Source organism: Berghia stephanieae, chromosome 10, assembly GCF_034508935.2.
Source record: "Berghia stephanieae isolate SIO BIC M18660-M18661 chromosome 10, UCSD_Bste_1.3, whole genome shotgun sequence".
In the NCBI taxonomy this organism is placed as follows: Eukaryota; Metazoa; Mollusca; class Gastropoda; order Nudibranchia; family Aeolidiidae; genus Berghia; species Berghia stephanieae.
This window is the reverse complement of record NC_088369.1, coordinates 39,726,226-39,742,827: the sequence shown is the minus strand read 5'-3', so window position 1 is coordinate 39,742,827 and position 16,602 is coordinate 39,726,226. Positions and strand designations below refer to the sequence as shown.

At 36.0% G+C, this 16,602-nt stretch overlaps 1 protein-coding gene across 1 annotated transcript in view; it reads left to right on the top strand.

The window, feature by feature from the left end:
• Positions 1-16,602, top strand: part of LOC144981112 (malignant fibrous histiocytoma-amplified sequence 1 homolog) — a gene marked incomplete in the record, with an annotated part of 63,638 nt that overhangs the window by 6,993 nt on the left and 40,043 nt on the right.

Genomic DNA, 16,602 nt, shown 5'->3' with positions numbered 1-16,602 from the left:
CCTGCCTCTGCTTCTGGTTCTCTCAGGTGGTTCCCATAGCACAAGACTGCTTTCAATCTCCTCCTTGTGTCTCCAGCAGTGCCCCGCAAGTCTAGGTCTTTCTGTTGTATCTTCGAAGTCACTGTCAGTACAGATTGCTTTTAATTCAGTATTTATATTTTTAAAGAGAAACGATCAAAACAAATGTTGATCTAACAGGTTTAACTTTGGAAATCCATTTATTGCTTTTTTTATCCTTCAAGTCATGAACACAATGCCCATTTCTACCGTCCTAGGAAAAAAAACAAAACTAAACAAAACCCAAACAAAACACATTTTAGAAATGTTGGTCAAAATCTCATGCTTCAAATGTCCATCGATAAATCAAAATGACCCACATTTTGTCAAATACGTTCAAACCTGGGAATTTACTGAAAGTGGTCCCGGGTTTAAGAAGAGTTTTTGACAAGATTAGGGACGAGTTTTCTGGGAAAAATTTTTTAAAATAAAAATAAAAACGTTTTTTGGGGTATTTTTTTGTTGTTTTTCAGATTCGATACGACAGAATGGGTCTGTGTTAGAACTTGTCATCTAACATTGTCGTTTTCTGATTACGATAGGATGAAGAAATGTAAAAAAGAAATTATGTTAACCCTCTCCTTACCAACCATAGTAAAATCGTCACATTCGTTATGACACAACCAACATTTTTCTTATTCAAATTTCTCTTGTACATCATAACATTTAAAGAAAATGAAAAGTGTATTGTGGAGTATATGTTTTGTTAAAGAAATTATGCATCGCAAGAACTTTACTGCTATTGTGTTTGAGTGATCAGAAATTTATTTTGTGTTAGTTGGTTGTGAAGTTTTGGGGAAAATCTTGAAAATTGCTGGTAAGGAGAGGGTTAAAGGTATATATATATATTATATAAAATATATATATATATATATATATATATATATGTGTTGTTTGAGTGTGTGTGTGTGTGAGAGAGAGAGGGATAGAGATAGATAGATAGATAGATAGAGAGAGAGAGAGAGAGAGAGAGGGAGAGATAGATAGATAGATAGATAGATAGAGAGAGAGAGAGAGAGAGAGAGAGAGAGAGAGAGAGAGAGAGAGAGAGAGAGAGGGAGAGAGTTTTTATTTTTTTCGGGATGATTTTTTTTCTTCATTATAATCAAGTGACGACGGCCATTTAGGGTTGATCTCCTGCCTGTCAATAATTACAGTTGGGTCACACGCGATTAGAGTTCCTGGCTATTGGCCAAAGAGCAGCCAGAGGCTACCAGAGGCTACCATACAATCCATAGTCAGACCTAAGTACCATGTATACCATACCGAGTCCCTACTGTGGCCAGAGTACTTCAATCCGGTGGATTGTGCACTATCCGTCTGTTACCGGCACACTCAACATACACATTCACATACTCTCTCTCTCTCTCTCTCTCTCTCTCTCTCTCTCTCTCTCTCGTTCTCTCTCTTTATCTCTTTCTCTCTCTATCTCTCTCTTTATCTCTTTCTCTCTCCATCTCTCTCTCTCTATCTATCTATCTCTTTATCTCTTTCCCTCTCTATCTCTTTCTATCTATCTCTCTATCTATCTCTCTTTATCTCTTTCTCTCTCTATCTCTTTCTATCTATCTATCTCTCTATCTATATATCTCTCTCTTTATCTCTTTCTCTCTCTCTTTTCACACACACACACACACACACACACACAGAAAAATAGCGATAGAGTGTGTGTGTTTGTATGTGTGTGGGTGTGGGTGTGAGAGAGAGAGAGCTTGAGAGAGAGAAAGAGAGATAGATGGATAGATAGATAGATAGATAGAGAGAGGGAGAGGGAGGGGAAAAAGGGAGAGGGAGAGAGAGAGAGAGGGAGAGAGAGAGAGATACACACAATGCTTGCTTTTGTGTGAATGGAGCTCTTTATTATTAGTTTAAATTAAATTATTTTGCTCAGCCGTTAAGAATGTCATCTTCTTCTTCTTCTTCTTCTTCTTCTTCTTCTTCTTCTTCTTCTTCTTCTTCTTCTTCTTCTTCTTCTTCTTCTCTTCTTTCTTCTTCTTCTTTCTTCTTCTTCTTTCTTCTTCTTCTTCTTCTTCTTCTTCTTCTTCTTCTTCTTCTTCTTCTTCTTCTTCTTCTTCTTCTTTCTTCTTCTTTCATCTTCTTCTCTTCTTCTTCTCTTCTTCATTTTCTTCTTCTTCTTCTTCTTCTTCTTCTTCTTCTTCTTCTTCTTCTTCTTCTTCTTCTTCTTCTTCTTCTTCTTCTTCTTCTTCTTCTTCTTCTTCTTCTTCTTTATCTTCTTCTTCTTCATCATCATCATGATCTTCTTCTTCTTTTTCTTCTTCTTCTTCTCCTCCTCCTCCTCCTCCTCCTCCTCCTCTTCCTCCTCCTTCTTTTTCTTCTTCTTCTTCTCCTCCTCCGCCTCCTCCCCTTCCTCCTCCTCCCCCTCCCCCTCCTCCTCCTCCCCCTCCTCCTCCTCCTCCAAACCCGAATTAATCAACCCATAGGGCATACCTCATAATTCTTTAAACACTAAAATGCAGAAACAGTGACCTTTGCTATAAAATATATAGAGAGGAACAAATACGGTCTTTTAATCTTATGACGGCAAAGCGTTCTGGCACCGGTCGCCTTTGATCCTTCTCAGGGACGCTTTTCACTACCTGTTGCTTCACGCGTCGGTGACCACGAAGCTGGAAACATACCGACACACTTCATTTGGTACCGCTTATCTGTCCATACCGTCACGTGAAATACCTGCTGTTAAAGGTGAAGATCAATAAAATAGATCTTTGAGGAGTTATCACAAAGCAAATAGATCAGGTGTTGATCCCGGTTTCCGAAGTGTGGAATATTAACAATAATAATAATAATAATAATAATAATAATAATAATAATAATAATAATAATAATAACAATAACAATAATAATAATAATAATAATAATAATAATAATAATAATAATAATAATAATAATAATAATAATAGTAATAATAATAATAACGACGACGACGACGACGACGATGATGATGATGATGATGATGGTGATGATGATGATGATGATGATGATGACGACGACGACGATGATAATAATACATTGTATTTGTTGAAAGCTCTACCATATCACGAGGAAGTGCTTGAAACGTTTTACAAAAGAACAAAGTCTAAACAGGCCTTTAAAACAATGCCGTAATTCTATTGGAGATAAATGAATGGACAATAGTGACAGTTGCTTGATGCTCGTTGGATGCGATGCAACTCTATCGCAAAGTGAGTACTTTCCGCTATATTTAACACATCTAGTCATCCAATAATAATTACTGCGTGAACAGAGGAACAAAACTGGCAGCCAGTGATGTGCTATAGATATAACGAAGATGACGTCACTTTGTTATTGGTTTTTTTTTTTTGCCATCTAAGTTTATGAGTAATTCTCACTAAACTGTATTAACCAGACTATAAAAGTTCATTGTTACACACCGTTTTGTGTGTTGGTCCGCTATACAATGTTGGCAATGTTGTGAGGTTCTTAGCCAAGCGCATACTATCTAAAGGCCGACTGGAAGATTTATGCTAAGATGTAACCCTGCCTGCACTTCACTCTTGTATTATGTAGGAATAAACTAGATATTGAAAATACGCTTCAACAGTCATGACGTCACTTCCCTCGTAATGACGCATGGTAACTTAGTAACTGGCTCTAAACTATTGGAACAATGGAGGACGCCTTTATGAAATATTTCTCCGACGAGCATAAAAGCGTATCCAGAGGGGAAAAAACACACTATAAGTCTGATCATGTTTTGACTTTTACACATTCTGATCACAAGACATATGAAAAGTTCTAGCCAACATGAAGAATAAAAAGTACCGATTTTCTTTGTTGAGAACCACGATGGCCGCCGTTGCTGGGCGACGTGACATCAGACGATTGAATCAAATTCATGCGATGCGTTTAGTTAAAATACTCTTAACATCCGCTACCACACAAAACGATGTGTAACCTTGTGCGGCTATGTGGTCTAGTGGTATAACAATCGCTTTCGGATCGGAAGGTCCTGGGTTTGAGCCTCGCTCGGCGCATAGTTGAGTCCTTGGAAAATGCTCTTTACTCACATTCTCTCACCGTACTCAGGTGTAAAATGAGTACCTCGCCGTTAACAGCGTTGTCTCTGTCCGAAAAAAATTTATCATCGCCTAATAGGCGTCATGTCCCGTCCTAAATGTTAACTGTTGGCCAGGGGCCCTTTGTAAAGCGATTTGAGCACATTTGGTGGATATTGCTCTATATAAAAGCTCATAAAAATTTTTTTTTAACCTTAAACGTTTGCAGTCTGATGGATTTTAGGCAGGGTGTTTCGGGCGATTGTGGGCTGATGGCAGTCTGAAGAGTGTAATCTGGTAGGTCTTTTCTATTTAACCGTTTGATTGGGTTATTTCTTGTCGGGTGATTGTTTTTTACCAATTGGTTTTTGCTTGAGCCTTGACCGACGTGCAGGTCTGATAACCAAATTCCTTGTGGGCTCATAATTGTGTTCCCTCGTCTCAAAACGGTATTAATTCGGGATGATTAAGATGCTGAAAATGGAATTTGTAGCCAGAAATATCATGCATAAGTTGAGTTTATATGCTTTATAGAGGAGAATGAATATCATATTTTATTTTTCTAAATACCAATGTGTAATTTTTTTACCAGTTTAAGTATAATTCGACTTTTTAGCATCTGGTCCATCCCGACATAATACCGTTTTGAGACGAGGGGTCACAATTATTGTAATGGAAATCTCAAAATATAGTCCATTACAACAATGTTAAACTAGGCTCATAATAATAAGTGGGTTCGGATGTCAGACCTGCATAGGTGTATACGTTGGCCTTGGCGATTTACTTCATTTCGCCAAGCTTCAAAAAACTTTTAATCTTGTGTTTACTCAGATCTCAAACTCCCTTTTACCCGTTAACTGCTCTACTCCGGAAAGACGGGAATTTTTTAAAAATTTGGCCAGAAAACTCGTCCTTCAAATATCGATCGATTTAAATGACCCACCTCATCTTGACCAAAAATCTCTCAAACCTGTAACTTCTCGACCTTTTATCACATGTTATCTTCCTTTTAAAGATTTATTCCCTTCTCCTCAACAAAACCTAATAATTAACGATGTGAAATTGAATGTAAGCTTCAATTTAACATACGAAAACAGATAAAATGCACCTTTCGGGTTTCCCCTTTATCAACAAGAAATGAAATGAGTAGGAAAGTGCCAGAAGACAATAGAGAATAAAGATTTCGCGGCGGTGGCGGGGGTTTGAACCCGCGACCTTACTGGTACGACAACTCCGCCTGGCCGGGGAGAGCGTGTCTCTACCGTATGAGCTATCCACGATCCTAAGATGATGTTAAGATGGATTCAATTTTTAGCACTTAAATTACTCCAACATGATGCTGTCTTGGAGCCAGTGGGTCACCCAGGTATCGAGATTGACTCCAACTCCTGGTGATTTCCTGATAATAATAATATTTGGGTCGGGGGTATTGTCAAACTAGATATTATTGATTTTATTGGGAAACATTCCTCCTCGAATAATGATTGCATTAACCCTGATTGGCGCGGGGGGGGGGGGGGGGGGCAAGCCCTGCCGTGATTTCGACGTATAGTTTGTTTCTATTTGTGTTTGCAAGTAATTTACTTAATATCGAATTTCAAATGAACGAATGTTACTGTTTATAGATAGTATGCGCTTGGCTAAGAAGCTCACAACATTGCCATCCGGAATTATAACGGACCAACACACAAATCTATGTGTAACCATGAACGTTCATAGTCTGGTTAAGACAGTTTAGCGAGAATCACTCACAAACGCGGATGGCAAAATACAATAACAAAGGCTTGAGTGACGTCATCTTCGTTCTATCTATACATGTATCTATACATGTATTTTTATGTCGTTACATATTTCAAATCAACAAATGTGACTGTTTATACATGTATTTTCATTTCGTTACATATTTCAAATGAACGAATGTTACTGTTTATAGATGTCTTTTCATTTCGTTACATTCAAACATAGCCAGAGCGAAAGAAGTTAATAAAGCTGAGATTGATCGAGCAATAAGGCTGTAGCTCATAATTTGTTCAAATAGACAATTAGAAGATTTAAGATGACGTCATTTAGCTTTAGTTGCTATTTTTAGACCGCCAGCTCGGTGATTAGTTATCACGATATTTTATCAATCAGCCAAACCACGTTCACCGGTCTTCACAGTTTTGTGAGTTGGTTCGTTTCATCTGGCTGGCATGTGTTGTGAGTATTAGGATTAAACGCTGAGGTAATCTATTGATTTTATTGGGAAACATTCCTCCTCGAATAATGAATGCATTAGCCCTGATTGGGGCCAAGCCCTGTCGTGATTTCAACGTATAGTTTGTTTATATTCGTGTTTGAAAGTAATTTTCTTCATATCGAATTTCAAGTGAACGAATGTTACTGTTTATACATGTATTTTCATTTCGTTACACATTTCAAATGAACGAATGTTACTGTTTATACATTTATTTTCATTTCGTTACATTCAAACATAGCCAAAAGGAAATAAGTTAATAAAACTGAGATTGAGCTGTAATTTGGCTGTAGCTAATTTGTTCAAATAGACAGGTAAATAACCACGCCTCTCGGACAATCGTCATAATGTAAACAATGGCTGTGATCAGTAGACACAACAAACTACACAGGTTTTACATTGATGGTTTGCGTTTAAGTAAAATACCCACTGTTCTACCGCATGATCACTAGAACTGACACAGAAAACTCTGTAAATTTAAACGTTTAAAATCTGATCGAGAAAATCGTGTGATAACTAATCGCCCATTTGGCGGTATAAAAACAATAACAATGACCAGAGAGAGGTCGATTTAATTCATGTTACTATTTATAAAAATCAACTATGTTTGTAAAGCGTTTTGAGCACATTCAGTGGATATTGCACTATATAAAGCTCAATTTAAAATAATAAATTTGTCCGAGCACGTGTGAGGGTGTGTCACAAACTTCATGTTTAGATTGGTCAAAAATCAACTGGTTAATTAGAAGAATGAAGATGACGTCATTTAGCTTTAGTTGCTATTTTTAGACCGCCTATTTTTAGCCCGGTGATTAGTTATCACGATATTTTATCAATCAGCCAAACAACGTTCATCGGTCTTCACAGTTTTGTTAGTTGGTTCGTCTCATCCGGCTGGCATGTGTTGTGAGTATTAGGCTTAAACGCTGATTTAATCTATCGATTTTATTGGGAAATATTCGTCGAATAATGAATACACGAGGTCTGCTTGGGAGGCGGGGGGGGGGGGGGGGGGGGGGGGGGCAAGCCATGCCATCTTTTCAACGTATAGTTTGTATTCGTGTTTCCTAGTAATTTACTTAATATCGAATTTCACATGAACGAATGTTACTGTTCATACATAATTTATTTTCATTTTGTTACATATTTCAAATCAACAAATGTTTGTGTGTTGGTACGTGTCATCTGGCTGGAAGATGGTGTGAGTATTAAACTTAAACGCTTAGTTAACTCTCTCCTTACCACCTATTGAAAAATCGTAACATTTGTTACGATGCAACCGTCGCTTTTCTCATCCAGATTTCATTTCTTTTTGCTATAGCAATAAAAACTTGACATTCTGTAATAGATCCCATATTGTCAAACGATATTATGTATAGAATGTGCTTGTTGCTTTTCTGTTTGAGTAAGAAATGTCTATTTTTGTGTTGGGTGGATGCGAAGTTTTGGGGAAAATTCTGAAAATGGCTGGTAAGGAGAGGGTTAATCTATTGATTTTATTGGGAAATGTTCGTCCTCGAATAATGAGTGCATGAGGCCTGCTGGGGGCCAAGAGTTGCCATGATTTCAACATACAGTTTGTTTGTATTCTTGCTTGTTCCTTATCATGTACTCCATATCGAATTTCAATTCGATTCAGTAGTCTGATGTCACGCCGCCCGGCAACGGCGGCCATCTTGGTTCTAAACAAAGAAAACCATTACTTTTTATTCTTCATGCTGGCTAGAACTTTTCATATGTCTTGTGATCAGAATGTGTAAAAGTCAAAAACATGATCAAATTTATGGGGTTTTTTTCTCCTCTTGATACGCTTTTATGTTCGCCGGAGAAATATTTCATACGGTGTCCGCCATTGTTCCGATAGTTTAGAGCCAGTGTTACTAAGTTACCATGCGTCATTAGGAAGGAAGTGACGTTACGACTGTTGAAGAGTATTGAACGAACGATACCGTTTTTTACACACTTAATGTTTCATTTCGTTACATTTCAAACGTAGCCTGAGGCAAAGAAGTTTTAATACAACTGAGATTGAACTGCGTTCTGTTTCATTGAATAGATTATGAAAAACGTTTGACACAGTATCCCATACCCTTATAAAATTAAATGACATATTGAGAAAAGAGCAAAATAGTTTCGTCTTGTTTGCTTAGTTAAGCAATCTTTGCCATTTTGCTAACTAAATTTATAATAACTGTTCAGTCTATGACACTCTATGTTCAGTATGACACTCGCTTTCGGATCGGAAGCTCCTGGGTTCGAGCCTCGCGCTCGGCGCATAGTTGTCCTTGGAAAAGGCTCTTTACTCACATTCTCTCACCGTACTCAGGTGTAAAATGCGTACCTGGCCGTTAACAGCGTTGTCTTTGTCCGAAAAATTGTAATATCGCCTAACAGGCGGCATGTCACGTCCTACATGTTAAATGTTGCTGTTGACCAGGGACCCCTTGTAAAGCGCTTTGAGCACATTTAGTGGATATTGCGCTATATAAAGCTCAATTTTATTTTTTTAAATTTTTTTTATTTATGATATGAGGGGCGTGGTTAAGTTCCCTTCCACAATACTACGAGTGAATAAGTACTAAAGTTTATTGTCCGAATTGTTAGTGTGATACTGTTGTTTGTTTTTAAGGGTTTTACGGCGCTTGCAAAGCATTAAGGTCATATCAGTGCCAGTAAACAGGAAGAAATTGGGATAGTAAAAAGATCCAGAATTACAATTATTACTCAAGAAAAGGGAAAACAGAGGTGATTAGTTCAATTCGGGAACAGATTTAGATTCCAAGAGCACACTATCAATGTTCTTAGTTTGAGATCACCTAAATGTTCCATCCTGACGCAAGCACAGGTCCCCACTAAGAGGAACACCCTCAAATGTTTACACATTTATAAAACAAAAATAATACAAAGCATAACAGAGAAATTATCTACAAGACAATATCATCTCCCAATACCCTAAAGATACATTTGGCTGATTCCTTCCCAGCTAGGGTATCCGGCCAGGGCCAGGACAAAACCAAGTAATCTCATCCCAAGACAAAGATAGAAAGCAAATTGGAAAACAGCGATATATGGATAGAAGACACAGTAATTGTTTCCCTGCCCACTATAGGAGGCCAGGAACCCCACCCAGTAAGCGTGGTACAATAGATATATCCATAATGGTTAGTCATCTGTGTCAACGCAAGTAAGTGTCGTTACGAAATATGCTGTTATATACGTTACATTAGAAATGATCCACCACAAAACGTTACATATACAAAACACCGGAACAAAAGTCAAGAGGATTCAAAAGCCGTGCTCGATGGAGCATAATATTAATATCATTATCATTATTATTGTAATATATTATATAGATAGATATCTAATATATAACTAGTGACGTCACAATCCTGTTTCTTGGTATTTGGTTTCTTTTTTTTTCTTTTTAATGATTAGACAGCGCTATAATAAGCGCTCTTTATTATTATTATTATTATTATTATTATTATTATTATTATTATTATTATTATTATTATTATTATTACTATATTATTATTATTTTATTATTATTATTATTATTATTACTATTATATTATTATTATTATTATTATTATTATTATTATTATTATTATTATTATTATTATTATTATTATCATTATCATTATCATTATTATTATTATTATGCTAGCAAGAGATATGGATAGTTGTGACCGAAAGCATAGCATTTTAAATACTTGCCTGTTACCTGAAACTGTATTAACAGACTATAAAAGTTCATGGTTACACAGAGTTTTGTGTGTTGGTCCGTTATACTTCCGGATGGTAATGTTGTGAGCTTCTTAGCCAAGCGCACACTATCTATCCATAATAGATTGTCATAAATTTTGACAAATTGCCACTTTTTTTTAGGACAATAAAGATTTTATTATTATAAGCAAAGAAGCGGTCACCATCTATCCTTGGGCAGACCCGATTTATCATGGCAAAATTTTAAGTATAAGGTAAATGTTATGGCCAAAATAAAACAAACAAAACAATCAAGCACTTAATACACTTCATTTTGTTATCAGTGATTGTGTTGTGCATCACGTAGCACGCTTAAGTACATGCTTGGACCGGAAAATGTCAGCCTCATTAATAGATAGAATGAAGTTGACGTCACTCGGGTCTTTGTTATTGCTTTTTTTAAATCTTTCTTTTCTTTTTTTTTTTTGGCCAACCGCGTTTATCAGTAATTGGATTCAAAAGTCTGATGTCACGTCGCCCAGCAACGGCAGCCATTGTGGTTCTAATCAAAGAAAATCTGTACTTTTTATTCTTCATTATGGCAAGAACTTTTCATATGACTTATGATCAGAATGTGTAAAAGTCCAAACATGATCAGATTTATGTTTGTTTTTTCCTCTGAATAAGCTTTTATGCTCGTCGGAGAAATATTTCATTTTGTCTGATTAATATAATTTAGTTAGGACTTATAAAAACAATAACAAAGAGCTGAGTGACGTCAATTTTGTTCCATCTATATGTTTGTTTTTACTCTTGTCTGCCAGAAGGGATTATGAATAATTGTTATCACATTCTTTTTTTTTAAAAATGTTTTGCTCAAGATAAGGCTAATATTTTGGAAATCCTAGGACACTAAATTATTATAATAATTGTGCGGCTATGTTGTCTTGTGGTATGACACTCACTTTCAGATCGGAAGGTCCTGGATTTGAGCCTGGCTCTGCGCATAGTTGAGTCCTTGGAAAAGGCTTTTTACTCACATTCTCTCACCGTACTCAGGTGTAAAATGAGTACCTTGCCGTTAACAGCGTTGTCTTTGTCCGAAAAAAATTATAATATCGCCTAACAGGCGTCATGTCCCCTATAGATAGTTCGAAGATTACGTCACTCCGGCCTTTGTTATTGTTGTTGCCAACCGCGTTTATGAGTAACTCTCACTAATCTGTATTAATCTGACTATAAACGATCATGGTTACACAAAGTTTTGTGTGTTGGTCCGTTATACTTCCGGATTGCAATGTTGTGAGCTTCTTAGCCAAGCGCATACTATCTACTATGAACTTTTATAGTCTGGTTTATACAGTTTATTGAGAATTACTCATAAACGCGGATGGCAAAAAACAATAACAAAGGCCTGATTTACGTCATCTTCGTTCTATCTATAGATAGAATGCGCTTGGCCAAGGAGTTCACAACATTGTCATCCGGAAGTATAACGGACAAACACACAAACTCTGTGTAACCATGAACTTTTATAGTCTGGTTAATACAGTTTAGTGAGAACAACTCACAGATGCGGATGGCAAAAAACAATAACAAAGGCCTGATTGACGTCATCTGCATACTATCTATAGTTCATTCGGGGGGAAAATTCTATTTAGTTGTCTTGAGTAGCAGCAGAAAGCCCGTATTGTTCATTTTGATCAAATGTCTTTCGTGTCGTCACGGAACTTGACGCTGTTTTCACCCGTCACGCTTCATCGATTTCCACTTAGTTCATTTAACTGATATAGATAGAATGCGCTTGGCCAAGGAGTTCACAACATTGCCATCCGGAAGTATAACGGACCAACACACAAACTCTGTGTAACCATGAACTTTTAGAGTCTGGTTAATACAGTTTAGTGAGAACAACTCACATACGCGGATGGCAAAAACAATAACAAAGGCCTGAGTGACGTCATCTGCATACTATCTATAACGGGATATCCTGTCCTACCGTTCTTTGTAACAGCCCCCCCCCCCCCACCAACCACCACAAAAAAAACCCCCAAACAATTTTGAAATTTTGGCCAGGAAACTCCTCCTTCAAGTATCGATCATTAACAATATGACGCACATCCTATCAAAAACTATCATGCCTGGGTCTTCCTTGGAGCTCCAATTTCGAGAGCTTTTGATGAGGTGAGGATCATTTAAATCGATCAATATTTGAAGGAAGAATTTTCTGGCCAAAATTTTTTAAAATGTGATTTTTATTTCAAAGAACGACAGTGTTGTTGTTGTTGTTGTTGTTGTTGTTGTTGAGGTAAAAAAGGGGGAGTTTTGTTATTATAATCTGCCGTTATAATAAGCTGTAGTATTTGACATTGGTTGTTCAATTGTCACAAGAACTGTAGAATTGGTGTATGACTTGAATAACGATGGTCGGCGGATCAAAACTCTTGTGCGGCTATGGTCTTGTGGTATGACACTCGCTTTCTGATTGGAAGGTCCTGGGTTTGAGCCTCACTCGGCGCATAGTTGAGTCATTGGAGAAGGCTCTTTACTCACATTCTCTCACCATACTCAGGTGTAAAATGAGTACCTGGTCGTTAACAGCGTTGTCTCTGTCCGAAAAAAATAATAATATCGCCTAACAGGCGTTATGTCCCATCCTACATGTTAAATGTTGCTGTTGGCCAGGGACCCCCTGTAAAGCGATTTGAGCACGTTTAGTGGATATTGCGCTATATAAAAGCTCAATAAAAAAAGTCTATATACGAGCTTTGTGCACCATGTTTTAGTCAATTTTGGGCGGATCAGAACACTGATGACATCAGAGGTCTCCTCCGCCCAAAAATGGATTAAAAAATGGTACACAAAACTAGTGTATAGACTTCAGAGGTTTGAACCTCCGACCATCGAAGACAGAATTAAACAAATGCGACCCACAGTCTCAAACTCGCTGGTTAAGCAACGTACCAATTTAGATCTGTGTCGACTGAGGTAATATGTGTAAAATAGCTAACTAACTCAATGCGACAATTAATGCCTTAGCCATAGCAGCAGCTATGCCTCCAATGATACCCAGCCATTCACTGACTCACTTAAAGTTAAATTAAAATTAGAATTGAGCTTTATATAGCGCAATATCCACTAAACGCGCTCAAAGCGCTTTACAAGGGGTCCCTGGTCAACAGCAACATTTAACATGTAGGACGGGACATAACGCCTGATAGGCGATATTACAATTTTTCAGACAAAGACAACGCTGTTAACGCTTTACACCTGAGTACGGTGAGAGAATGTGAGTAAAGAGCCTTTTTCCAAGGACTCAACTATGCGCCGAGCGCGAGGCTCGAACTCTGGACCTTCCTATCCGAAAGCGAGTGTCATACAACTAGACCACATAGCCGCTTGACATAGCTTATAATATCATTTCGTAACAAGGCGAAACAGCGGGCCGCTTATCCACCGACTTTTCCCCCAATTCAGCGTTGCTACGATAAATATTTTCACCCGTTTAATTGCTTCAGTCTCGACTTCACCTTTAACCCTTTAAGGGCCAGATTAAACTTTTTTCAAATCATATAATAAGTCAAAGTGATATGAAACTGCTAGAAGCTGTAATGGACTACAGTAATAAACAAAATTGAATTATTAAATAGCTTCAAAGTAATAAAAAAAAAGAATAGAAAAGAAGACGAAGACTGGAATACCAGACACGGAGCGTTTCAGCCTCAAAACCCTTCTTGAACCAACAGCAAAAGAAAAAAAAATAACAAAAAACAACAACAACAACAACAAAAAAAAAACAAAAAAAAAACCCAATGAAAACGTTCTGTTGTCGATTTTTTTTTAGTCATTGCATTTATGTTTCCAATGTTGTATTTAGCACAGTAAAATATGATTTTCCTTCTCCACTAAAAGTGCTCAAAGCGCTTTACAAGGGATCCCTGGTCAACAGCAACATTTAACATGTAGGACGGGACATGACGCCTGTTAGGCGATATTACAATTTTTCGGACAAATTCAACGCTGTTAACAGCCAGGTACTCATTTTACACCTCAGCACTATGAGAGAATGCGAGTAAAGAGCCTTTTCCAAGGACTCAACTATGCGCCGAGCGCGAGGCTCGAACCCATGACCTTCCGATCCGAAAGCGAGTGTCATACCACTAGACCTCATAGCCGCACAAATGTGACGATTTTGATACAGGTGGTAAGCAGAGGGTTAACTCGAACCCAGACTGTCAAAGGGTTAAGCATGTCATCGATATTGGTGACCTGTAAATCAATATTGACAATGCGTTCATACCACGGGTGTGAGGCTCGGTGCCCCTATGTGCCTCTCTCCACCGTTTATTTAACACCTGAAATGTTTGATCAGTGCTGTGATTTTATCCCTGGTAAATTGATTTTGGTATTTCATTAGAATACCTTATAATCAACATGGTTCGCTTGTAAGGTATAACTTTCATTTCACTCCGGGTTATTTCAGTTTAATAAAATTTAAATGAAAATTCCAATATTGTAACCAATCACTGCCATACGGTATTATTAGCTCCCCACAAAGGACGTATAAATAATAATAATAATAATAATAATAATAATAATAATAATAATAATAATAATAATAATAATGATGATGATGATGATGATGATAATAATAATAATAATAAAATAATAATAATAATAATAATAATAATAATAATAATAATAATAATAATAATATAATAATAATAATAATAATAATAATAATAATAATAATAATAATAATAATAATAATAATATAAATAATAATAATAATAATAATAATAATAATAATAATAATAATAATATAATAATAATAATAATAATAATATAATAATACTTTATTGCATCCCAAAAAGGAAATTTTTTGTACAGACGTGTTATAATTTACACATTAAGATAAAAATACAATGGAAATAGGATGTATATATAAAAAAGGAGCAGCTCTATAACCAGAGTCGAGCTTTATAATATGAATAATTTCAACCCTGTAAAATAGTTAAAACTGTCACTATAAATTGAAAATTGAAAGATTGCAAAACAAATAAAATAATAAATTAATATCTACATTTTTTAAAAGTAAAAATGCGAAATAATTATTGCTTGTTGTCATAAAGCCTAATACTGGACGGCAGAAAAGATTTTCGGTGTTAAGAGTTAAGTTGAATAAACAAAAACAAAATGATGAACATTTCTTCCCCTTAACTACGCCATTCACACATAATATCTCATTCGTCCTTAGTGTTTCATTCATCGTGTTTTGTTGATAAAGGGTGAACCCGAAACGTCCACAGCATTTGTTTTCGTTTAATAAATTGAAGTTTACATTTCAATAATTATCGTTATTTCTTTACAAACATAAGAAAATAACCGAAAATTCATAATTTTTAGTCTCTAAAATCTATTTTTAGCGTCTAAGTTGTCACGACACAGTATCCGATAGATACACATAAAAATTGTGCGGCTATGTGGTCGTGTGGTATGACACTCGCTTTCGGATTGGAAGGTCCTGGGTTTGAGTCTCACTCGGCGCACAGTTGAGTCCTTGGAAAAGGCTCTTTACTCACATTCTCTCACCGTACTCAGGTGTAAAATGAGTACCTTGCCGTTGACAGCGATGTCTCTTTCAGAAAAAAAATTGTAGTATCGCCTAACAGGCGTGATGTCTCGTTCTACGTGTTATGTGTTGCTGTTGGTCAGGGACCCCTTGTAAAGCGCTTTGACCAGGTTTAGTGGATATTGCACTATATAAAAGCTCATGCGCCCAGAGTCCCCAACAAGGGGGAAATGTTGCGTAATATAAATGTGCATTATTATTATTATTATTATTATTATTATTATTATTATTATTATTATTATTATTATTATTATTATTATTATTATTATTATTATTATTATTATTATTATTCTTCTTCTTCTTCTTCTTCTTCTTATTATTATTATTATTATTATTATTATTATTATTATTATGATTATTATGAGTATTCTTCTTCTTCTTCTTCTTCTTCTTCTTTTCTTCTTCTTCTTCTTCTTCTTCTTCTTCTTCTTCTTCTTCTTCTTATTATTTTATTATTTATTATTATTATTATTATTATTATTATTATTATTAAATAAATTGAATAATTGAACCCATTTATAAATATTCTATATTATGGAGCTGATAAGAAGTAGGATAATAAAATGTTTAAAAAATTAGAAAAGGAAAGATCACTGTTGCATTTCGTGACATTTCCGTCTGGCAGCCTTCGTGCCCATTTGCCTAAAGTCACGTTAGCGTCAGATCAAATTCCAATGACATTATGGAATAGTAAATAGACACAGTCTTCAAGTCTAAATTTGTTTTTGTTTTAAACAAAATGATTCATAGAAAAAAGTAGTCCTTTATGGCAATAAGTCATGGAAAATAAGGAGTCCTTTAAAACAATACGTCATAGAAAAAGTAGACCTTTAAAACAATACGTCATAGAAAAAAGTAGTCCTTTAAAGCGCTAAGTCATAGAAAAAGTAGTCCCTTATAGCAATAATTCATAGAAAAAGTAGTCATTTAAAAAG